Raw genomic sequence first — 26,500 nt, forward strand, 5'->3', positions numbered from 1 at the left:
TCGAAAAAAATATTTGTACCGATTGCTCCTTTGTCAAAAAAAATATTTTTTTTGACAAAGGAACAATCGGTACAAATTTATATTATGACTATGAGGTGAAAAGGTAGTCTCTTTTCTTAGAGGGAATAGGCAAAGAAAGAATGCAAGAGGGGAAGATTCTAGAATTTCATGAAAGAAAAATCATGTTGACCTATACCTAAAACTGCTGAGTAAATATGTGTAAGCAACTATTACAGCCAAATGACTATGCCCTTGAAGTACAGTGGGGTAGGTGGGGAATTCAACAAAGACTGAGAGAGCAGTGAGTAGTCCGGTGCTGGGCAGGAACATCCAATCACATTTTGGTGGAGGGACTGGAATGTTAACTTCTAGCACCAAGCAGAAGCCCCAGACGTGAGGAGGCCCTTTCTAACCAGCTCGGAATGCACTGTAACCAGTTCAGTGAGCTGCTGTTCTGGGGCCAGCTGCGCAGCATTCCAGAGAGAGAAGAAATCTGCAGAGGCCACTGGAGACAGTGCAGTCTCAATGGATTTCTGGAGAAGAGGAGATTAGAAAAATGGACATGGGCCAATGGGAGTCAAGACTGACAGCAGGAACAAGAGTTCAGCTTGCTTGGTATCAACTCCAGGAATGATCTGAAACAGACTCTGAAAATATCTGGAACAGCAGGATGAGTCATAAAGGTAAGAAGCATCTGGAATCTATGTCTTGGGAAGAAACATCCCACTCAAGTCAATAAACATTTGTGGAGCATTGCTTGTATGTGAAACCCAGCGCTAGGATCGAAGGCTGACTGGTGAGAACAGTGACTAAGGCCATTTAGTGGTTGGTGATGTGTGGGGAGTGGACAGGGATGGCAGGAACTTCAAACACACAAACCAAGCAGATGAAGGTACGTGCTCTGTGGTACAGAAGGAAGCAGGATTCTAGGCCAGGGAGCAGGAGGAGATAGGTGGGCAGTCACGGAGAGGGGGAAGCTTTTTAAATGAAGTGGGACAGAATCAGGATCTTGACGTTATACAGAATTTGACTGGCCAGAAGGGGGTGATGAACTGAAGGGATGCCCAGGAAGAGGAAATGATGAGGGCAAAGAGCATGGGGTGTATAGGCAGTAGTGACAAAGGTCTGGTGTGTGATGACAGTCCTCTTGGTGTGAGTCGGCCGTGTGAGGCAAGTGAGGCCACTCCCAGGAGAGGATCTGGGGTCTGAGCTACGCTAGCGGAAAGGAAGGTATGTCAAGAGACATTCCAGGAGTAGAAGTGACGAAACCGGGTGACTCATTAGATGTGCAAACCGAAGAAAGCAAGAATTGTGTGGCTTGTGATTTTCTTCTCTGAGATGGGATTAAGAACAGCAGCTACGTCAGGACAGGAAGTGAGAGGTGGCACATCACAGACTCGCCACTTGTGTTCAGAGACCCTAGGCAGGACTTAATCCCTGCCCGCTGGGGAAAGTGATGTGAGCAGCGGCTGGGGCACCTGTCCAGGTGCTCCTGTACCTTCACCTGTGCTCCTTTAGTGGTTGGCTGGAGGCTGAGAGTCCTCACTCCTTGCGTCAGAAGCTCTCCTCCAGGCCAGGACTATCTGCAGCGGGGAGTTGGACACGAGCGCCAGTCTCCACAAAGCAGACCCCTCTCCTCCACTGGAACGACTTTCCATCTCTTTTCCAATCTATTCTAGTCTCACCGAATGGCAGTACTTGGGAGGTCATGTTTATCATGCTGTGTTTAAAAATATATGTATCAAGATCAATTAGATTTCCCATATTCTGAATGCTGCTTTGTCCCCCCAATTTTTTTTAAATCTTGGGTATCACTAAGTTTCACCTACACTATGTTTTTTCTTGGTTTTTAACCTATAATCTCTCTGACTCCTCCATCTTAAATAAGTTTGCAGTGCTTTTCTTTTAAAAACTTTTTCCTGGGTGTTTCTCCCTATTCCTCCCTCCATATTCACTTTTCAAGTCTTCTTGAGCAGATGGATTAGCTGGTATGTGGGAAAAAATACTCAGTTTCCATTTTCCTGTTATATAATTCCTTACTCGTTCTCTTTCACAATGTCTGAACTCAAGTACAGTCACTCATTCACTTATTCATTTAACAAATAAACACTGATTACCTTCGGTGAACCGGGCACTATACTAAATGGCGAGCAGGAACAGGTGTGGCTCCTGCTCCCCTGGACCTGCCAGTCTGTTAGGAGAGGCAACCTAACAAATGAGGGACTGTAGCTATGGTGAGTGTCCCGTAAAGGAGCAGGACCCGTGAGAGATGATGGGAGGGGAGGAAAGTCTCCCACTCACAGAAGCGCAGAAAAGTAGCAGGAGGTGCCTCAGCAGGAGGCAGGGAGGCCCCTTCCGGGGTGAAGGCAGGTGGTAGGGGGTCATCTGCACGTGCTGCAGAAGGAATCCTTTGAAGAATGGGAAGCTGGGAAAAAATAACTTCTGGGCCCTTTTCATCCTTACAATAGTATGATTCTGTACGTAGGACCAACTGCCAGGGAAAAGAACAGCGTGATTGACGAAAATGCCATTGCCCTCCAGCCAGTGCACTCATTAGACCCTTCCCACCTCCACTTCACTGACCAGCAGATACACGCTCTTCACCACTCTCTCTATTTCAGAGGTTACTAAGGCCTCCTCGTTGGGCCATAAACTACAGGAGAAAGCCTAAAGGAGTGAGGAGTCTTCCAGACACCATATATTGGGCAATTCCTATTGATGTTAATCATTTATTTGAGGGGAAGAATAAAACATATTAAAGGGGCTTCAGAGGATTACCTTTCCTATATTGATAACCCATTAACATTTAATGAACTGGAGTAATAGTCAAGGCAACTTGAAGCCTCCTAGAAAGCCAAGACACGGGGCTGCCTTTCACACAACTAATTCACAGAGTACTTCCCTGATGCTTTTTGCCCTTCTGGAAGTCCTGGTCAGCCTGCTCTCATTTCGGGGGAAGCCGTGGTCTCTAGGTTCTTTTTGCCAGGAAGATGAATGCAGCCTGGGGCTGTCCCGGCAGTTAGCATCAGTACACAGGCTCTAACTAGAAGCCGGACATTGCTGATGCTGATGAGCCCCTTGGATGGCCAGGAGTCCAACAGCCACCTTCCCTTTGCATTCTCATCTCCCTCTCACAGGGACACCTGACATAGCGGAATCGGTCTTCAGCCAGGGTAGTGGACTCTGCAAGTGGTAGAGTCACAGCTTCCCCAGACCTCTGCGTGACGTGAGGACTGCACTTGGGTTATCACCACGGTGCCTTTCTGCTTGATGATTCTCTTTCTACCTGCCACAAGTTCTTCCTCACAGACCCTGGCACAAACCGGTGTCAACAGATAAATGGTCTTGGCATCTACAGGCATAAAGAACGGCTCAGTAGCGACTACAGTAAACTAAGAGTAGATTTGTTTCCAAATGTACCTGACTTGTTCAAATATCTTCATTGAGCAGACTAATCCATTTAACTTTTAAGGGAAAATTATGGAGCGAGTTGATCAACTAGGTCTACCAAGAAATCACATGCTTGGACTCTTGTGAAGGAATTACAGTGTCTAGTGCCCGCAGTGCAGGGCACTTGGAACCTAAGCTGGAGACTTCCCAGTCATTGCTCAAGCAATGAGTCACCGCTTTTTTCCTGGAATCACACAGATAATATCTCCAGTGGAGACTCCTTCTTGACCTTTACAGATCTCTCAAAGGATGCTAGAGGCAGTGTAGGGCGTATTTTGAGCTATAGGCTGTAACTTGTCTTCCTACCACATTCTCTCTTGGATCTGCCCCTAATCAGAGCGGGGCTGCACTGCGGTTTGGACCCATTGAACTAAGGTCCAGAATCACAGGGCTTGTTGGAGAACTTATCTGAGTGCCAGAATAAACCCACATATTTACTCCTGGTAGAGCAGGGTCCGGATTTACTTGCAAGTGCTCCTTCAGCTCCCCCCAGGGAGAGTTAGAATGGCCTTCTGTTCAGATGGGTGTCCAATTTTCACAAGAAGATGTGAGCTTTACCTCCTGCACTTCTGATTTTTAAGGCATAAGACTCTGGCCTGGACCAGCAACAGAGAATACAAATACACCAGGCTCTTGTCAGAGAATACAATCTCAAACTGTCTGCTATTCACGTCCTATCAAAAGCCCAGCTGAGAAAAGCAATACTTGCAAAAGATTATTTGAAGGACAAGCAGTTCATCTGTTCTTCAAAACACTCTAAATTCTATCGATGGACCAAACCCGACTACCTCATGGCTATGCACTGGGGCCACAGTATTTGAGCCCCACGCAGAATTGCCGTCACTAAATTGTATTTTAATGCCATGCCATTTGGTCTTATCAAAAAAGTTCCTACAAAGAGCAGTCACGTGAAATCTGTTATTGCATTTGAGAAAAACATCGTTGGAATACTGCTCATTACATAAAGTCCCATATGAGACAGTTATCTTGGAAAGGAGCTTTAGAAGAAGCTTTGGTTCTTGAAGAAACGATGGTCTCCTTTCCCAAGTAATTTTGTGGTGAATTTGACCTTGGCTACCAGGAATCTCAGTGTCAAGTCTGAAGCTCACCTGGGGCAATTACACTGATACTTAAGCTTTCTCTATCTATGTTCTTCTTTTCTTGGCCACTATTTTCCTTTCTACGTTCACTGCTACTTATATGATGTATGTATTTAATAAACTGTCACAGAACTTTTATGGAACCAGCTAATAACTTCATAAGCAAGTAAGTAAAGAATGCCTCAATATCTCTCTGATCATTTAAACACTGGGCCTATTGAGTTGTCCATACTTGAATGCCAGTTCTCTTCTTGGTAGTTCTGGTTGTGGCCACAGCAGTAATAATGCTAATACACATACCTCACCCTCATAACACAGCTATCATGTATCCTGTACTTTCTTTGTATCTAAGCACTGCTGTAAGGATATTCCACATATTACTTTACTTCACCCTCTCAATAACCCTTAATTAAGCTGGGTGCTATTAGCCTCACTTTACAGACCAGGAGGCTGAGGCTCTGGTAGGGTAAGCCATGTGTCTGTCACACACGGAGTAAATGCAGAATCACACCCAGGCCTATCTGGCTCCAAGCTACAGCCAGATACTCCCACTCTACCTGTAGCAGATCACTGTAAGGGAGAAGGCTAAAAACTGCAATGGATGCTATAGATCTAGGCTGGCACTTTTATATTTCCCTCCTCTTTGCATTATTGTAAAGTACTGCACCACAACTGTCTACATGTGCCAACAACTGTTCTTCTGATGCCCTCAACAAAGTCCACTGGGATTGTGATCTAGTGGAAGCTAGAGATGAAAATGTATTTTTCAGGTAAGACTAAGTCAAGAGTTTAGAGAATACATTTTTGCAAAACTCAAAAATCTGAATAAAGGACCATCAGCATTATCAAACCACTGGAGTCTTAGTGTTTTCGAGAGATTTCCCACAGAGCCCTGCAGGCATCCCAACTGCTGCAGATGGCTTGGCTCCTTTGGGAAACACTGACCTGACCTCCAGAGATGCTTGGTCTCACAGGGCCCCCAGGAGCTCACCACGAGGAGCCCGTCATGGTGATATGACTGGTACTCACATTACATGGCAAGAGGCAACCACTGCCCAATGCTCCTTCCTCTCGGCACTTCGCACATTGCAGTCCTTGGTCATCATGTCTCCACTGGTCTTCAGAAGAAATGCCTACATAAGCTGATGGTGATATGTACAAAAACCCTCATTTCAGAACCGAGAACACACTTGGCCTGGGGGCTTGTTCTGCCTGTTCATTCATCCATTCTCTGACAAAACACCTAGCATCCTCTGGGCTTGGAAAGACAGAGAAATGTGCAGAAACACACACATTCTGTCCTTAAGAGCTTTCTATCGGATTGGGGAGGAAAATAAACCTCCACGGAGAAGAGAAGCAATGCAAAGTCAGCTACATAACAAATGAAAGGCTGTACCATGAGGACGGCTTCTCAAAGTGCTGAGGAAGCACATGAGTGATCAAAATGATCTGGGTTCAAGAAAGAAGAGTTAATTGAGAAAGGGGATTATTAGAGCCCTTGATCTGTTTAGACAGTAAATTTGATCTACGAAGGAACTCATTCTAGGTTGAACATTCATTCAGCGTTCCAAAAATCCTTATTAAGCCTCTAACTTGTATCAGATAATGTTCCGGGTGCTGGGAAAAGAGCAGTGGGCAAACAGACCAGGTCTCTGCCCTCCTATAACTCATACATACATTTTTAAAGTTAAAATAATCCCAGAAAGTAACAAGTATGGTGAAAGAAAGAAGAACGGAAAGGCTTCACTGGCTGGATGAGGGCTCCTGTAACAGAGTAAAAGTGTCCAGGATGTAACCATCGTGGGCCTGCTGCCCAGACACCTGAATGAAAGGTAGGAGGCTGCTCTAGGTGGAAGTCGGGAAGGCATTCCAGGCAGAGGAAACATGAAAGGGAAGGCCAGGAACAGGCCCATACTCAGCGTATTTGAGGAACAAGGTGGAGGCCAGAGAAACGAGGCAATGGTGACTTCGGGAAGATCAGGCAGGGTGCCAGACCAGATAAGGCCTTTTGGGCCACAGTAGCAGGCTTGGATTTTATTACAAATGAAATGAGTAGCCACTGGAGGACTTTAAGTGTGTGTACATGTGTGCAAGTGTGTGCGAGTGTGTATGGGAGGGAGGAAGGGAGAGGGAAGGATGGATGGGGAGGAGAGGAGAGAGAGAGACACTTGATAGTATTTATTTTTGGAAATATTACCTTGGATTAGGCAAAGGTTGCTTAGATGTGAAGCCAAAATCACTCACCACAAAAAAAACAATTGATAAATTGGACTTACTCAAAACTGATAACTAAAGACAAGTCATTACACTGGGGGAAAATAATTGCATACCATAACTCTTATAATGGATTTGTATCCATAATATACAAAAAAACTCATTGAACTGCATACTCAAATTGGGTCAACTTTATGATGTGTAAATTACACCTCAATAAAGCTTGTAAAATAGTGCACACGGCCAATAGTCTCCTTTGGCGATTCAGATTCCCTACTGCTTCTTTCATTCACCCTCCTCCTGGGCAGCCGATGAGAATACTCATCAGGATGAAGTTGGTCACAGTAAGTAGAGTGATACAGTAGAGCTTGCCAGTGTCACTCACCTTCTGTGTCCTTATGCAAGATTTGTACTATTTATTGGAAATGAGTTGTTGGGTACAGCAAATGAGATGTGAAGCTATTCACAAAAGGTTTGGTTTTTGTAGAGCTATTATGCCCACTCTTGAGCCCTGGGACTTTTCTCAAAGTTAGTTTGCCATGGTTAACACTCTATTTATGTCCTCTGTTAAATTCCAATTGAGTTTCACTGGCATTCAGACATAGATTCTATTCATTTCGGATAGAATGATTGGTTTTAGGTGCCATTACTGGTATGGGGAGAAAGGATGTGGCATCCATTCATCATTAATTCCATCCAAAGCTTTTTAAAGGATGCAGCAGCAGATTCAAATCTCAGAGGGACTTTCTTTCAAAGATGAGACTTTGGGTTAAAAAAGACACTAATCCTGTTTTTTTCAAAGTTGTTCAGCCCAACAAACCTGAAACTTTCCTCGAACTAGAGTCTGTCCTTTGTCTTTCCAAGGGCAGGTCCTTTGAATATCAGAGCTTCCAGTAACCTAGTTAATGCCACCGTTTTTAGTTGATACTGAAGGTTCACAACTATTTTCAATTGGGAAAAAGGTATGGGCTAGTTGTAAAGGAAAAAGCCAACAGGGTCAGTGAGGCTTTAGTGTCTGAGGTTTTCAGGTTTTTTCCCTAATGAACCAAGTCCCTAAGCAGCACCTCTGTGTGTGAAAAGGCGTGGATGCCGCCCTTTCGGCAGGGCCCCTCGTCACCCATCCTGCTCTGACCACATAGTTTAGAGAATCATGAAGTCAACAATAAAGCCCTGAAATCCTTACTTAATTTTCATATAATTTCTCCTCTGTGCCCTGATTGCCCCCAAAGGCTGTATTTCAATCTTGCAAATCTTATTAAAATGAGTGAGAAAGTAAATAAGGGTATTGGCAATTCAAGTATTTTATCAGCATTTCACACACACACACACACAAACATCTGCCCAAATGGGTTTATTTTCATTTACTAAATAAGACGCTTAACTTCCTTCTTGCCCTTTCTTCGATTTCTATGCTTTTCTGAATTGATCTATGACTTTTAGAACTTATTTCTATCATTGACCTAACCGGACACAGATCACGTGCACAGATCACGTGCAAGATGCCAGCAGAACAGTGTTCCGTGGCTCCCCTGTGAAGCTCGCCCAAGGTTCTTTTCAAGGAGAGGAGACACCAAGCCTTAAATGACGGCTGGGATTTATGAGCTAAATTCAGGCATGAGTCTACCCACCTGATACCACCAAACCCCACTAGACCAGTGTCTAAAACTCACGTTGGCTTGTCTGTCATTGCCATCCCAGGTCAATCAGTTGCCTAGGGGGCCTTCTCGGAAACTCACCCAGCATTGGGTGCTCTATAGAGTTTGGCATATACAGAAGGAAGAGTCCTTAGTCAAGGCCTGTGATGATCTAGATTCTCTTTCAAGCTCTGTTACAAACCGGCTGAGTGAACAAATTCCATACTCAGTAAGGCCGTGTGATGCAGTGCCTAAATCCGGTCTAGAAATGAGAACTGGGTTTGTCTGATTTTACAGCCACCACTCACCACGAGTGTGGTCTGGACCTCTGTTTCCTTACCTACAGACAGAACTGCTCTTAATTATCTGTAAGATCTCCTAAAGCTGTATAATTCTCTAGCTCCCCAAACACAAATCAATGTTTTTCATTTTAATCACAAAAGTAATATATGATCAAACAATATAAAAATATTAGGTTGAACCATATGAAATCACTCCTATTAAACCACTTTTAGTCAATAAAAATGGCAATTTTATATGGCGCAAGTTAGCATACACTGTCATAAGTGGAAGTCTTCCCTTGTTGCTCAAGCACCACTTTGGCTTATATTAATAACTTATAATGGTACAGTGCTTTAAAAGTTTAAAAGTGCTTTCGTGTACATTATTCATGGCCAACAAACATTTCCTGAGGGCCTTCTATGTGCTTGGGGCTTTGGAATACAATTTCTCATTTAATCCTCACAACACTTGGGGAAGGTGAGTTACCCTGGCCCACGGGAAGTGAAAAAGTTCAGGACAACGGGATGAAGTGCCCAAGGTCACACAACAAATAAGCGGCTGCTGAGATTCACACTCAGCGCACATTCTAATGCCCCCTTCACAGCCCCTCCTCTCACCAGTCTGAGCAAGTCTAATGCCTTTTTCTTATCCTAAGAACCTTGAAAACTGTAATAATTCTGTGCTTCTGATGGGCAAAAAGAGGATGTTTGAGGCTCACACTAATTTTCCCCTTCTTTGCTTACAGTGTCATGCCTGAAATTGAAAATGGCAGATTCCTCCCCAAATTCTGCTGGAGAAGCAAGGTGCAGGCGTACAGGAGGAGGAGGGGGCTCCTATCTGCAAAGGCTTTGTACTGAGGGGGGGAAAAAGCACATCTTATAGGTAAAAACTCTGTTGCTTGGCTTGAAGCTAACCCCTACGACATACATTACTGTCTTTCTGTTCAATCAGTGTTCTGCTACAAGAATCAGTTACATTCAATCATCTGAAAGAGCTATTAAAATGCTGATAAAAAATTCATAAAGTAACACACAGTAATGAATCAGGAGAATTCAGTAAAGTGAGACCTACCCTTAGAGCAGGGCAAAAATGAAGGTGAACGATCGTTTGGGCCCAGCGGCCATGAAATACCCTTTTGGAAGATGAATAATTCTGTTTAGGGCTGATAAGTTGAACTAATTTATAATGCTGTTTTAGGTCCACTGCTGGAATATTTCAAATCCCTCAACTTTAAAATGCATTGCCTGTCAGAAACTGGTCTCTTAACAGTTTCCTCTTAACATTTTTCAAAATGTAACCTAGACCAATTTGCATGATTTAATGCTTATTGTATTATACTGTGCAAGATTTAAAATGGGAAATAAAATTTTTTAAAAAGAGAGAGAGGAGAGGAGGGAGACGGGGAGAAGCAGACAAGGTGTCAGGCAGGGAACAAGTGAGGGCCAAAGGGAGAATTAAGACCTGTCAGTGTTGGCAGAATAGCCCACTGGGACAAAGGACATTTAGTGGGACATCAGGCACTCAACCCGTTTCTAACCTGGGCAGTAGACCTGGGTGGCCAAGGGATGGTGGAAACTACCTGAACTCAGGCAAGACACAAAAGCAAATTTGGAATCAATAGGAGACAGTAGGTTGGACTGCTCCACTGAATTCTCACCACCACCCTTCATCCCATTCCCAAAAGATCCCCAAATTTCTTGGAAATCCTCCTAGGACTTACTGCCATGGCTTGGGTCATGTCTTTGTTGTTTTCTTCTGGTTTCTTGCCAAAGCCTCTTAACTGGCATCACTCTGTTCAGTCTCTCCCTGCTCAATCCATCATCCTTCATTCCGCTGCTATGCTTTTCTTCCTAAACAGCACCTGACCATGTTATTCATTGTAACAGCCACCAGCGGCTCCCTGCAGAGGACACTGAACTCCTGAGCATCACTACAGGCCCCTTTATGCTATAGCTTCCAACTTACTTATTGCTTACATTTTCTGCTATTTCACTAAAGGAATAAAGAAAACAATGAATGGTTTTAGGGCAAATAACAAGAATATTAGTGCCCAGAATATATTAAAAAACTCTATAGGTCAATGGCAAAAAAGACAAGCAACCTAATACAAACATGGGCAAAAGATGTCAGTATGTTGAATAACTTTTCGACATGTAAAAAGATACTAAAAAGATACTCAATTTCACCAGTAACTGAGAAAATCCTAATAAAAATAATAACAACAGTGAGATAGTATTTTGTAGGCATCAGCTAGGCGAATATTAAAATGTCTCTTGATAGTGAGTGTGGGGCAATATGCGACAAAAGGAACCCTGATGTACTTTCGGGAGGCGGAAATGAACCACTGCGGGGAGCAGCTGGCCATAGCGGTCACTGTGAAGGTGCGCACAGCTGAGGGCCAGCCCGCCCAGTCCCGGATACAGGGAGACCTTGGCTCCTTGTGCAACTCTTAGTAATACTAAAAATGGGAGGCAGTCTAAGTGTCCATCATCAGGAGGACTAACAGAATACGGTTTATCCATACAATGAGATAATACACAGCACTGAACATAAACTGGAGCTCTACCTGACATGGATAAACATCTGAAACATAATACACAGCTAAAAAAAGCGACTTTCCAACAGATACCTATGAAGGATACTGTATATGACAAGTTTAAAAATTGTGAAAATGATCTATACAGTATTTACTCGAAGGGAAAATTGATGGCCTCCACAGCAACAGTGCTTCCTTTTAATAAGGGGGTAGACCGGGACTAAACCACTTCCCTAAGAGCACAAGATGGATTACAGCAACCACTGCAGAGTGGAGCAAGCTTCATTAGCGTGGTCTGCTTCGGGGCAGGGGCATAAAGACATGCTTCCCAGTCTGGGCAGATTCGGAACTGTGCCCCGATCACACCCGCACTCGCGTAATGCTCTTTGATTGTGCACGGGCTTTGCTGTCTTCACTTATGGAAACCAATTGCACTTCTTATGGGTCTGTGGCTTCTGGGCTGTGCTCTCCATTTATTCATTTAGGAGACTGTGGGTCTGATCAGAAATAGCCACTTTAGTTGACAGACCACTGCTGCCCAAAGATTTTATCCATCTTGATTAATTGTTTCAATGTTTTGTTATGAAGGGTTTCCTCCATGTTGTGTTACTTAAACATTTTTACGCAACCCCACTTGTCAAATGGAGGCAAGAACTCCACATAACATGTGATAATAAGGCTGTTACTGTGAAGGGCTCGGTAATCCCGTATTTATTCACCTGTTCTCCATTACAGAGATCTGTTAAACGAGCACTTTGTCCATCAACACTTGAGTGCTTAAAGCTGAGTAGGCCTCTTTTGTAATTGCTGGCACCAGCAAAAGCCAAACTGCGAGCTCTCAGAATGTGGCTGGAGCTGCTGGATCCGCCGGGAGAGCCCTGCCACGCCTGCCTGTCCAAGACCTAGAGGCTCCCTCACGTGTACACGGATCTGAAGTTGCACGGTTTTTGGTTTTTCTTTTTTAACTGAGTTTTGGAAAGTAACTAGAGGAAAGGCCAAAGGAAATTATTTCCTCTGGTGACATTTCTGCTGGGTTACACCTTCACCAGAGATTTATAGCTTCACAAAGCTGCAAAGCTAACCATATGGTCAATTAAAAAGAATTCCAATTTCCGTGCTCCTGTGCCCAGAATCTGAGAGAGAGAGGTTTTGTATTTAATAAGAATTTAGGCCTCTTGTAGGGGGCACATGAAGTACATCCCAGATCATGTCAGCTAAGATCATGGAAAGCAATGGACACTTTCCCCCTGGGGAGTGGGAAGGAAAGAAGGCTCCACAGCCTCCCGCGCCCCCTGATCTGCCACTTGAAGCATCATCATCACCTGCTTCTTGCTTCTGACCCTGGGATAATTTTTATAGAGTCACAAGTGAGTCGAAGAACTCCAAAGAATTTCACACTTCCCTCCAAGTGGTCTGGCTTCACCTCTGAATCAAGTACCTCAAAACAGCATGTGAAATCTTAGATTCAGCAGGCTTAGCAATGCCCAGAAAAAGCCCTGCAAACACCTCTGTGTCGCCAATATCAAATGGATTTGTGGGTCATCGAACTGCTAGTTGCAGAGGAGCTTTTTGAGCATGTGACTCACTCGTGCACCCCGCCCTTGACAGTGAATGCCCGACTGCCCAGATGACATAAACATGGAGACCCACATTCCAAAGGGGAAAGTCTGACAGAAAAAAACATGCTGCCCACTATACCCGTGCCCATCAATCTGAATGGAGGGCTTTCATAAACTCTCTGGATCATAGACAGATTGGTATCTTCTTTTGCCATTTATGAGCTCACAAAGTTGAAGCGGGCTCAGGTCGTCTAAGCCAACTACCTCGTGCCTGTTGATTTATCAGTCCAACAGGGACACTTTTGAGAGTCACATGGGGAGCTCTTAATAATTATGCTGGGACAACAGACTTGCATGAGTTTGGACCATCCCTGGGAAAAGGGTGTGTTATTACCTGGGTTTAGAAGGGTATTATTGCTTTGTGACCTCTCCTAATTTGGAAAAAGAAAAGGAAAAGGGAGGCAGGGCTGAATTATCCAAATAACTCCTCCTCCTACTGTGACATAATCCAAACTGAAAAGTGTCAAGGTGGCCAGGGAAATTTCACATAGCAATTTGTTTGGTTTTCCTTTCCTTTCTTTGCTCTACTGTAGAAGTTCGCAAGTGTCCTAGGCTCAGGACCCCTGTACATTCTTAAAGTTTTTGGGCACTTCCCAAAATGCTATTATTTGTGGTATCATATCGATGATAGTTACCTTATTAAAAATGAAAACTGAGAAAATTATTAAATGTTTATTTATTTAAAACTTACAATAAACTTATTACATACCAACACATTTTTATGAAAAGTATCTATATTTTCCAAAACAAAACCAAAATAATGAGAAGAGTAGGATTTTGTTTTAATGTCTGGTTTAGTAGAAGACAGGTAGAATCTCATACCTGCTTCTGCATTCACTCTCTTTCATTCACATCTGGAAAAGGTCACTGTACATTCATGAGAGAATCTGAGTAGGTGAAAAAAGGCAAATATCTTTATAAGGAAAATAGTTTGAGCTTTATGGGACTCCTTAAAGGGCCCTGGGGACCCTTCCTCACTGAATACCTGGACTACACCTGGACTGCACTTTGAGAACCACTGTGTTACTGGAAACGAGGGATGAAAATGTCCCCTACTCTTTCTAGGAATTGCTGGTTACTGAAGCACTCTCTAGCCTAGGGGAAAGGGAAACTTGTTTTCTCCTGGTGCTAATGATTCTGGCACTGATTTAAAGGCGGTCAAGGTCTATTTGAATGAGGAAGACCAAATTTCAGAGGAGAACCTGAGATGTAGGAAAGGGCTTCACTAAGACTAGAAGAGGATTCACCCAGGGTGGAGAGAGGCCTGTTTTCAGACTATCTGGAGCCCAGGTCCAGTGTGGGGGGTGCCCACAGGACAAAGCAAGACCCCCAGGAAAAATGACCACTCCAAGCCCCCAGTGTGTCCATGGGGATGGAAATGAGGGGTGTCCATTCCCAACAGTGAGCTGGGGGACATAGAGCCTAGAGGACTTCATATCTCAAGATCCCTTGGCAACAGGTAGACACAGAACCAGGACACAACTCTGAAAAAAAATGAAGCACCGGGAGTGCCTTAGCTCAGTTCCCTGCAGGGCGCTGCTGCAGGAAGAAAATGAGACCGATTTAAGGAAGCAAAGAAACGTGGTGTTTCTTCCATACTGGAGATTGTGAACTGAGGGTCCTACTCTCTGCCTCTGTATCTCTCTTGCCTAACTGGAAAACATCAGCAAGCCAGGCCTTCGTCTGCACCATACGCACAGTGCCCACACCGTTCTGAGGCTTTGGTGAGCGCTGAATGGCCCACTCAGTCAGCCCGGCTGAGCTTGGCTGAAAATGCCAACAGAGGTGGAAGAGAGAAGAATAGTTACCTTCCAAGGGCCATGCTCTCAGCTGTACTGTGGGCTTACACCGTGGATCCAGCAGGCAGCTCATTCTCTTCTAAACCTTTCTGCATCTGGAAACTGAAGGCTCCTCCCCATGCTCTTCAGTTGTAAGGATAAACTGATTTAAGTCTCGGAAAGACACTTAGTATAGTCTTCGCGGTGAAGTAATTCCTGTTGTTTTACCTTCATACCCCTAAACTGTCCTTTCCCCAACCATCCTCCCCTGTGGGGTCAGAATGCCTTACTACAATTTCTCACAGGCCCTGTGCCTCACCTGGGTACCACAGCTGGGATTCTCCCACCAGAGCAGAAGCTGCACAAGGGCAGGGATGATGCTGTGGTTTGTTGTTCTCTCCACTGTATCCCCTGAATTTGTAATTCACAGGCATGCAATGCTGAACAAATGCATATGCACCCATTAATTATCACTTTGGAAAGATTCCTTCCTGCAGTTTATACATAGAAGATTAGATTTCAAGAATCTGAGACTCAAAAGGCAAATGAAATCATGGGAGAAAATACACAATGAAAAGGAGGCAAAGGCACATCAGCTCAGCACAGTCCTGGGGTTCCAAAGGAAGGAAGATTCTTGAAATCAAGGCTTCAGTTTGAACAAGACCCCAAAGCAGGGTTCCTTGCTTAAAATAGTGGTAGTCTTAACATGCAAACATCAGTACATTATCCTAATTAATACCTAGCCCTTTCTCCACAGAACTGGTAAGTAAGCTAGTCAGTAAGTGATTAAAACAGTTCTACCTGATTACTATATAGTTAAGTGCTTAAAAAGGAATCACAGTTAATGGGCTATTACAGTCAAGATCGTAAATGATGGCTGTAACGTGTGTGCACATGCACTCCCCCCACTCACTCTCATTTTCTCAGTCCCCTTCTGTTGCTTGTTTGGAGTTGGAGGTTCAACACTGACTTTTGGGGTACAAAAGATGTTAGGGGATGTAGGGGAAAGGGTGTGGAAGGGGAAGAAGGAATTGAGGCAACTGAAGGATTTCAATACCTGGAAGTAAATACATGGCTGGTACTCACCTCCCCAATTAAAAGTGCCTGCTAACAACCATCAAAACCCGGGCACAATGAACAAGCAGATGCATTAATTTTCCATTCCTGAAAAAGCTACACAACTCCCTGGCTACTCCTCTGCACCCCCTTCCCCTCCCTCCTGTCTCCCTCCTTCCTTCCCTTTCCAACCCCCCCCTTCTCTGACAGCACTATTAATGATCGTTAATGCCCCACAGGCTCTAATGGGTCCCGCTGGGAGTCCAGAAATACTGCAATTTGTACTGAGGATTTAGACATAACAAAAAAAGCCCTCTGCTCCTGGGAGCCAGAGCTTGATCAGCTAGCCCCCCCCCGGAACTGCACAACAGAATAATAAATGACAGCTCTTCGATTACATCAAGCCTTCTGCTGCAAGTGCTGGAGAGAGGGTGACTGTCACTAACAATCTACTGCTTGTTAACACCACTGGGGTATGAACAAACAGTAGTCAACACTTAAAAAAATTAGAAGTCTTTGGAATACCTTTGGAATTCGGGTCTGTACGTGCACACATAAACACCCATCCTAGCTGTGCGTCCACGTGCACACACATACACTCAGTTTTCAGGCCCCTCCCCCTTAGATATTTTGGGTTGTTTTTTTGTGTGTGTGTTTTAGTTATCTGTTTTTTTTGAATGTTCAGGAAAAGCACAATGAGAAGATCCAGCTACTTTCATGTTAAAAAAACAAAAAGGAATCACACACTCATCTGTACCTCAGAATAGTATTCTTGATGAAACAATTCACAGAGTGATAAAAGCTTTATTCTCTATTTCTCAGTTAAGTCTAGAAAAGGGACCTGTAAGGTAGAGCAGGCTAGCTCTGAGTTTGTGGGTGATTTCCCATTTAAATTTATTTCCTTACAGTTGTTATGATACTATTGCCTTAAGAAAAATAGTTAATTTTGAAAAAGTGGGTGATTAAGACAAGGTTGGGTTTGGGTTGGTGCTCACTGGAATCAGTAGTCCCATCCTGGAGATTCTGTTTCACCGGATTCTAAGTCATGGGGCCAGGAGAACACTCTTTCCTACCCTTCCCGGCCTTTCATAGCCCACAGCACAGTCTAGGACCAAAGCTGAGCCTCCAAAATACTTGAAAGACGTAGAGGAGAACTCAGCATGGCTCAGCAGGGGTTGAGATGCACGTACATGTAGCGGAGTTGTTCTCTGTATAGAGATTAGACTCTGGACATGGAATCCCAGCCTGTGAGAAGAAACACAGAACCCGCCTTTAAGGCACTTCCACTTGGAATCAAAAGGGCGGCCGGAAGGGGTCCTCCCAAGCCCAGAAAGAGCAGCGTGGGACTTCAGTCTGCTGACTTCAGTCTCTAGAGATGGATGGTGTCCATCTGCACTTGACCTTTCCACAAGGCACGATCGCATGTTTGTTTTGACAGGACAGCTGAGAAGAATGACTCTCTCTCCTTCTTCCTCCCGCCCTCCCTCTCTCACAGTTGGTGGAGAGTAGGATTCTACAGAGTATCTTTAAGTGAAAGGCAGATGGCTGGAACTACAGTTAGCCATATTCATTTGCAGATTCAGAATTATTGATGATAAAAGCTAAACTATGAGGCATGTTCCATCTGCTTATTTTCCAATTTTCATTTGTTGTAGCCCTGTTAATAGTACTGGGATTTTCCTCTCTCTCTCCAGAAGACTTGCCATCAGGGCATCCACCTAGAGACATCTGTCGCCTCTCGCTCCAGACGCTGTCGCCCTCACGACTGCTGCCGAGGCTCTGCTCTCTCCCTCCTCACCACCCCCTATGCCTGCTCTTCTTCTGCTCCCCTCTCATTCTTGGAAAGTCAGAAGGCTCCCACAATGGCCTTGGCTAGCTCCTGCCCAAGACACTCAAGGGACTACACTGGACTCAAGATGGCATCTGGGGTGCTGGGGGCTTCCTCTGTCCCCACGCTCTGGGGCCGAAGTCCTCTGCCAGTGCTTCCCAAACTGAGTGCAGAGAAAGCAGTGTGCCAGAAGGGAAACTATTTAAGGGTAGCACCTGGGCCTAGCGCACTGCTTTTGCTCTAAGACTGGAAAAAAGGGTTGGCAATTAACCAGATAAGTAACTAAGACATTACTGACACCGAGGCAAACACAAACATGGCCAAATGAAGGTTTGCCACTTGAGCCCGCAGCGCAGTCCGCCAGGCTCCTGGGAGTCCCCGCTACAGGGACGATTCAGCAGGGAGATCTGTGAGGCATGGCCTGCCCCAAACCCCATGGTTGGCAGGGCCGGGGAGCGTGTGACTTCAGTTCTCCAGCTATATTTGCAGTCTTGGCTCGCCTGCTCTCTCATCAGGACAACAGCTGGACTTACCCCTGCGCATAACAACATTTCAGAAGAGCCACATGCAATTCACGCCAGCGAGAACTTCCTCAGTAACGTATAGGCCTCTTTTAATCAAGAGGCAAAGCTCTCCATCTTGTTGACACTTATGACCCTTGATTTAAAATACTCCAATTGTTTAATTCAGAGGGGACCCGGAGAAAGTGCAGGCCCTTTCCATTAGGACACTTTCTAATGGGAGCAATACATCAAGTCCCTGCCTCTAATCTGAATAACATCTGTTTAGAAACCTGTCCTGGCTCTATCATTTGGAGCTACTTTTAGGAAGATCAACACTTTTCCCATTAATTTCCTCTTCATTTCTACTCTGAGAGAGAACCATCCCCCACCTGGCTTCATTTTGCTCTGCTTCCCTCCTCCTTCTCCCCTACACTTCCGCTTCTCATCCCAAAAGGCAGCCCTTACAATTCATCTCTTTGGTAATCTTCCCCCGAGGTTAACAAACAAATAAAAATGTAATGGTTAGTAAGCACTAAGAGAGTGAAGGCCCAGAGCCAGGCACAGTGAGCCACTAAAGACAGACACCCACCAGGGGAAGCGAGACCCACTGGAGTCTGAGCCTAGGGCTCTGCCAAATCTCTTGACATCTCCCAACTGCTCCAGTGTGTTGGTCTGTTCAGGCGGCGTCTTTGACACAATGACAACTAATTGTGCTTTCCTTTGATTGTCTCCTCCTTGTTCTCCCCCATTCAGACTACAGGCTTCGTGAAGGCGCGATGCCCCAATTAGCGCCCTGTGGGCCCCTGAATAGCAGAACACTGCATTACTTTCCTTTCATACATAAAGCTGCACCTAATTAATGTATACAACTTGATTAGTTTAGAGATTTAAGTATACACCCGTGAACACTGCACTATTACTGTGATGTTCTGATGACAATGAAAGTTAATGAGCAAAATATGCCTCATCCTTTCTGACAGTTTCACAATAAAACAAGTCGTGCAAATTTAAAACCAGAAAGAGATGACTCTGGCTTGCCTGTGAAGATTTCTGGAAGTTTTGCTTCCAGGCCTGAACAATCGCAGGAAGGAACCTCACAATCCAAAGAGAAAAGCAATTTAGATTTTTTTCTAAGCCACTATATTCTGAGAAGATATCAATCAAATAATTGAAATTGCCCATTCTTTGCACAAGTGTGATAGATGTTGCCCCTTCCTGCCTGTCCCCCCTGTTCTGCGTCAGTCACACATCTACACTGCTATTCACACTTCAGTCACAAGTCCTCTGTACCTATAATCTCTGTTATTTTGCTGTCGACTCCTCATGCCTCATTAGTCATGTTTGACGCCTGCACCTAATACCTTCTCGCTGACAGTGCAGGAGAGCTTCTGGGGAGGAGGAGACTTTCCGGAACGGCCTCAACAGAGGCCTCTGATTGTGCGGCAAGGGCGTGGTGTGGGGTCAGTGTGCCTGCCCTCACCCCACCCAGTAAACTCTCTTTATTAAATGTCTCTAAGCTTGGCTTCCTTTGAAGACTGGGCATGGGGCTATTAAGAGCTGGAAGAGGGAATGCAAGCAGAAGGAAATAAAAATAAGTCTATACAGCTTTAATATTTAATGCGCAACCAAGCTATGTACTCGGGTGCCCGTGCAGCAACCTGTGCGGTGGCAGAAGAGAAATGTCTGGGCACAGAGGAAAGCATTATAAAGACTGAGCTATAACTGAGCTTGAAATTTATAACTGAGCTTGAAATTCATGACATTACCAAATTAATGAAAATCTCAGATTGAAAAATTCAAAATCGGGTTTGTTTTAATTATAAATTCATTGTCAGCTAGTTCAGCAAACAAGCAATCTCAATTCTTTAGCAGAGGAAAGATGGCTGTTGTAAAATAAAAAGCAAAACAAATGAGAATGTGTTCTTAAAATGTAATTTTTCATTGGTAGTAAAAATTTTCTCTGCGTTTGGGCCAATTTTCAAACCTTCTGGCATCCACATATGGATCATCACAAACACACAGATACACATTACAGTTTACTGACTTTGTAAATCTAATTCTAGACCAGAATTTGTAAGTCTAACTGCACTGCTACTCTTTGGCCAGCAGAGTTGGGTTAACATGTCCCAATGTTTTGGGCCATAGTCAGGGGCCCCCTCTGGGGACTAACCTCCTCTTTCTGAGCACGTGAGCCAGAAAGTAAGGACTTTCTCAACGACGTTACTAAACTAATGACCTCAGTTTGAGTGCAATGACTGAGCAGCTGTCTACAGTCTACAGAGCACCTGCAGGAACTGCCCTCCCCTCTCCTCAGGGAGCATGTGAAGACGTGTGGGGACATGTTTCAGCTGTCAAGGTGATGGCAAGGGCTACTGGTATTTAATGGGCAGTGCAGTGTCACTAAGTGTCTTATAATGTGTGGGAATGGCCCAACCCTGGATGCCGGGAACCCCTCCGCTGACCAACCTTGGACAGTACAGACCATCTTGAAGAAAGATCACATCTTCCTGGGCTGTGTCCTGAATTCTTCACTCACAAAGCACAGCCGCTTCCGAACAAGACCATGCCATACCTGAGGTATCTGCCCTCAGTGCTCTGTCCCAGCGGTGACCTCCCAGCACTCACCATCTGCAAGCAGCTGGCGAGCATGAACGGTGATGGGCGCTCCCCATGACACATCACATGAGCAGGGGACTCTTATACAGCAGGTTTTGGGAGAATCATGCCTTCCTTATATGAACAACTCCCATCACCAATTTCTGCAGGAGACAAACCATTCTCGAGATCCAGAGTTCTAGAAGCACAGCCGGGAGCTGTGGGCAAAAGTCATTCCAGCAGGAGATCCTCAATTCCATCATGACTCACTTCCTCCAGGACTCCACTCACCAACTGTTAGGTCCCACAATTTATTTCAAACAGGTGCGGCCCATCTCCTCTTTCAATATATCAAGGACGGGCGACCGACACCTTTAACATATAACACCTGCCATTTTCTGTTGATGCTGTGTTCTCACACAAGAGCTATTGTCTTTGTCCCACAACTACAAAGAGAAGCATTAATATGGAGCTGTGGGATAAAGCTGGCTGGAGAGGAGAGGGGAAGAGGTGAGCCGGAGGCAGTTCCCAAGTAGGATGATGAGAAGCCTTGGCAGCTGGAGGTCTTTGAGAACTGGGTTTGTCAGATCCTGTCACACAGCTGCCTGCATAATGAGGGGAGGAAAGTGGTGGGTGCTCTTTCCTATCAGTGTACATCTCCAGAAAAGACGCATCCTTTAGGCACAGTCTGACTAACGGGCAAGGGCCAGCAGATGCAGAGGGAATGAGAAGAATAACTACCAACAGAGACGACTGTCTGAGGGTGGTGGGCTGGGAGGGTGAGTTCATGAGCAGTAAAAACATGGCTGACGACAGAAGGGAAGGGTGCCCCACTGCCACCCGCTTCTCCAACCCTGGTGGGATTTCTGAGGTCGAGGCTGGGGTGTGAGTCTGGAAGAAGGAAAAAGAAAAGCCGGGTGGCTGCCAAAGGTGGAGAACACCCAAGCGCAGCCCAGTGTTCCGGCTCCACAGTGTGACTGCGATGATTCTCTCACTTTCTGGCTGTGTGTGCATGCAGGGGGGTCCCCAGGGAGGGGAGACTCACAGCACTGCAGCATTGTCTCCTGAGGTCTGCCTGGGTGACGTGGCTGGGGGGCAACATCAAGCAGACTCACAACACCCTTCACCCCAACAACAACAATCCTGGGGAGGAGGCAGGTGGTGTAGGAGCCAGGCTTGGGAGGGTGAGGGTCCCTGAGGCTGACTTCTGTGTTTATGACCCCTGAGGGGAGGTTCTGCGATCTGATTTTAGGCTAAGGAAACACAGCCATCTCTTGTCCAAAGGGATGCTTCCTGTGTGGAATTTTCTTTTCTCTGGGTTCTGACGATAAATTTGGAGGGGCCCTCTGAGGCCGTGTGGGGAGCTGGCAGGCTACCCTGTAGGCTAGGAGGAAGCAGACCATCCAATTAACTTCTCTGTTTCGACAAGGAATCTCAGAGCCTCCTTCCTGCCCCAATCCCAAATAATAACCTTGGTAACTGCCCTGGTGGTCTGTGCATTTTGATCATATGCCCTGAGGTAGAAACAAACAGAAAAGAAACTTCACTCTCCTAATATGTTTTTATTGATTTATATACTGTACTCACCTATCGCTGTACTAGTGTATTTCTAAAACACACACACAATAAATAAATCTAAAAGAGTGAGGTTAAAATAAGTAGAAAGAGTAGTTTTATATTTTTCTTCTTATATCCCAAATTATTGTTTGTCATGCATACCTGGGAAAGTATCAATTTAGTCTATGTACTGTTTTGTGCCTGGAGAAGAGGCATGAGACCAAGCATTTCTCTGAGTATTTGAACATCCTGGCCAAAGTGGAAGAAATATGGGGCATGGTGGAACAGCATGAGAAGGATCCAGGTCTTTCAAAGGAACACCCTCCACACCCCCACTGAAGATGGCGAGGACGACCCCTCTGACTTGAAGAGAGACACATGTGTTAGATCCTGTGCCTCTTGCCATTTCCAGAGATGTCAGATGTGGTTGTGACTGCTATGCTCTTCTCCGAATCCCACATTCCTCATGTGTTGCTCATTTTCACCATTTGCTTTGGGTTTCATGCCATTTGGTCACATCCCCCCTGCTTTCCTGTTCCTGGGCTCTTCGGCCCGCCTCAGTTTGCTGGTTCATTTCAGAGCAACTTGTTGAATGATCAAGACAGAGAAAATGGGACACTCTTCAAAGAAGGATGGAGAGAGGGGACTGGAGCAGGTCACTTCAGGCTGTTCTGTACTTAAAGAGTGAGAGGTGAGTCGGCTGGGATGGTGGGGCAAAGAGTGGTACAGGAGAGGGAAAAAAGTGTGGCTGTGATTAGAAAACTACCAGGACTCCAGATCTTGGGTGACACTTTAGGACACGTGCACCCCCTGTCTGTTCCTGTAGGACATGGTGTCTTTGGCTGTGGCCCTCCATACTAATTGGAAAAGATTAGTCTATTAGCATCAGTGCAGGAGAGTTCACAGAGGGCCTCCTCCAGCTCGCCCCAAAGCCAGCACGTGGTCAGAGTCCTCCTCACCAAGTCCTGTCGGACGCCTCTGGGAAATCTCTCTTGTAACGGATTCCTCTGCCTTGGCTTTGTTCAGACCGTGACCTTGACTTCCTACCATCGTCCCATCCAAGGGTCTGCACACTCACCCCACTGTAAACTGGCAACTCTGCACCACAGCCCCTGCCAGTTATCTTCCTAATTAACCACTGTCTATTTCATTCTTCACCTACTTAACCTCCACAGCACCCACTGGTGAGAGTGGTGCTTCTCAACAATTATTTCAACATTCACTTTTCCTGCCCTAATACCTCTACAAAAGACCGACATCAACAATTCTGACTAAGATGGGTTCTCTCACTGAGGTGGGTTCTCTCACCTCTCACCCAAGCTCCTTTGCAAGTCTCACAGCCACCCACCCTCCTCGCCTGTCTTGCTCCCCCTCCCCTCGCCATAATGAGCGCTCTCACCAAGGCCAAGAGGGCCCCTCCACACCTGCACTTCTGCGTCTGCTGTTCCCTCTGTTGAGGCCCTCTGACCACTGACTCATCTTGCTGGGATCTCTGCCACAGCACCTCTTATCTCTGAGGAAAACAACTACGCTTTCAACTCTCCCTTCCCCATTCCTTTCTGCAGAACTGGTTCCTCCTCCAGGGTCTCTCGAGCTGGTGTCTGTCCTGCTGACATGCTCATCACCCTGTACAATGCTGTTCGTTCACCTCCCTCAACTCCCCTGAGACTGTAAGTGTCCAGAGAGCAGGGACTCATCTTACTCCTATCAGTCAAGATGGCAGCCAGCTCAGTGCCCAGCAAGACTCAACAGGATAGACGTCAACTGAAAGTGAGATGCCTAAATGACTGTCACCCTGGCTGCTGGAAACTGGAGTCACCCTTCCCGCCCATCTCTTCCGCATCCCAAGCCTTGGGGCAGCCCTGCAGCCCTTCACAGCCCTGGGCCTCCTCCCCCACTAACTCCAGGCAGGCTCTGTTACTGTGGCAGCAGTGATTTACAACTGCATTTAGCCGAATCTAATCAGAAGTGTGAATACTCCCCTTCTATCTGGCACACATCATCGGAGCTCTAATTATTCACACATTTTGGCAAGCGTTCTGGTGTTCCCCTACCAAGCTCCTAATCCCAGCAGATCAGTTAAAATAAATGAAAGAGAGAATCAAAAGGCACTTTAAAAATTCACTGTTCTCCAAATGAGTTTGAACAGGCTCCAGATAACTAGTGCTTGCAGCTGACTGGCATTTAAAACCTGAGAACCCTTCTGCCCACCCCCACCCTGAGTCCCTTCCTGTACCCCCTGCACATAAGAACATGACTCTCCCCTATTTAAGAGAAACACTTGAGACCAGGGCCCTGACATGTTTTCAATGATCTGCATTCAAAACCAGGAAAATAGAGTCACCACTCCAAGATCCAATCAGTGCCAAAGCAATCCTGCCTTTTCCACATAGGTAATGCGATACCAACCCAGGACTGATGATTACAACGTTCAGAATGCATCTATTAGAGCTCCTAAAGTGCAGGAAGTCATTAAAGGCAAAAATTAAAGCCATGTACCAAGCTCCGAATTGGAGAAAAGTTTTCAAACACACACACTCGTGAACACACACATGCAGCAAGCACATGGTATTTGCAAATTTAAGGAAAGCACTACAGAATGGCTTCCTGCCCTCTGCTCTTTCTCTTTACCTGGGTTCCTCCTCCCCAGGGATCCTCAAAGGTTCCTCCCTTAGCACCTTCAAGTCTTTGTTCGCATGTCTCCCCTCAATGAGACCTTCTCTGTTGGTCCTACTTAGGACTGTACGAGACTCTTTTCCTCACCACCTGCATGCCCCACCTCCCTCCCTGCTTTATTTTCCTCCTTAGCACTTATCACCATCTGACACATTGGGCATTTTAATCATTTATTAATTATCTGCCAATCTCTCCACTGGCATTAACTGTTTCAGCCCTGGCTGCCGAGAGCAACATCCGGTGTGTAGTAGATGCTCAGTAAGTATCTGGAATTATAGAGTGAGCTGCTCCTGACAGTGTACACGTGTCTGTGTCCCAGAAAACCGCTGCTTTTGTTCTTGCTCACCTCGTGACTGAGCTGTTCTGGAAGATGCTAAGCAACGTAAGATTTGGGGGAAATCACAGGTCTTGAATTCTTGGCTCTGGCTCTGTCCCTAATGTGCTGAGCCACCCACAGTTCTGTCCCCACAGCTCTGAAACAAGGAGAGAACCAAGAAAAATGACCTCCCAGGATTATTAGAAAGTTCAAACAAACTAATATGCAGGAAAGAACTTGGAAAAGTTACAGGCGCTCTCCACATGCAAGATGATACTATTCTCCAAAGATAAGGCAGTGCTTTCCATTTCACTTTTCCAAAAAGCGAGTATGCTCCATTATGCAACATAACCATGGTTACACGCAAGGGAAACAGTGCAACAATTCATCCAGTTCATCCACTCTCCTCCACTCAAAACTCTGACTTGCAATAGATAAAAGCTCCCGGTCCAAAAGCTTCAAGGAAGCACGTGATTGAGTGTGTCTGTCTGTGTGTGTGCTGGGCTGGCAGGCAGCAGAGATCTTCACCAAACTTCTGCTGTGAACGTTGCAGGCTTCTCTCTAACCTCATCTCTCTGGGAGACTGGAGGCCACTGAATGTTTCCAGGGCAGGAAGGTTCTACATGACTTTTCAGACAGATAAAGGGGTACTTGCAGTAGGTGAACAAGTAAGCGAGACTGGAAACACAGATTAAGGTCTTAAAATTCTGGTTATTTGAACACTAACCTCCAAAGAGAACTTCATCTGGTTATTGGAACAGTGAGGCCCCAAAGGTCCCTAGCTTAAGTTGAAGGGGGTGGACTTTAAATTTGAGCTCTGTGGGGGTTTTTTTTGTTTTCTGTTTTAAATAGGAGAAAAGGTTGCTTAACACTGAGCAGAACTGTTCCCTTGCTGCCTCCCAGGTGCCCTAGGTAACTGAGAGACTTTTGTTACTAGGGTCGGCACGAGACCAAGGAAAATATCACCCACACTTGTCTATTTACATAAAGTACTCCAACCATTTATATGTCTTTACGTTTAGGGGTAACAGCCACACAGAATAGATGTTGATGTTTCACGCATGTGAAATAACACAGTAGAAAGCTACTTTAAAAAATTACTTTTCTTCAGTGTCACCATGGAAACCAGCCAACATAATCTCTCCACACCTAACTCTGGGGGGTAAGGAATAACAGTGACAGGGAGAGAAAATCAAAACATTGAAAATGCTCATAAATTCTGTTGTGTGCCAAAAACTTTAACATGAGATGTTTTTCCTCTGCTTTGGGCTGGGATGTCAACCTGTGATGTTTATTTTGTGAATTTTGTTTGATTTTCGAAACTAAAAAAAAGTCATATTGGGAAGTTTAGTGAAG

General features: G+C 45.4%; 1 protein-coding gene and 1 long non-coding RNA gene across 2 annotated transcripts in view; one reads left to right on the plus strand and one right to left on the minus strand.

Moving 5' to 3' along the window:
• AUTS2 (activator of transcription and developmental regulator AUTS2) overlaps positions 1 to 26,500 on the minus strand; it is a 1,160,553-nt gene that overhangs the window by 244,212 nt on the left and 889,841 nt on the right. The gene's annotated exons all lie outside the window — the stretch shown is intronic.
• On the plus strand, positions 473 to 12,917 carry LOC118984022 (uncharacterized). Its single transcript, XR_005065849.1, has 3 exons — positions 473 to 683; positions 9,426 to 9,562; positions 11,952 to 12,917. It is a non-coding gene; the product is annotated as an uncharacterized LOC118984022 (long non-coding RNA).

This window comes from Sturnira hondurensis, unplaced genomic scaffold (assembly GCF_014824575.4).
Source record: "Sturnira hondurensis isolate 20B ecotype Veracruz unplaced genomic scaffold, ASM1482457v3 Scaffold0003166, whole genome shotgun sequence".
In the NCBI taxonomy this organism is placed as follows: Eukaryota; Metazoa; Chordata; class Mammalia; order Chiroptera; family Phyllostomidae; genus Sturnira; species Sturnira hondurensis.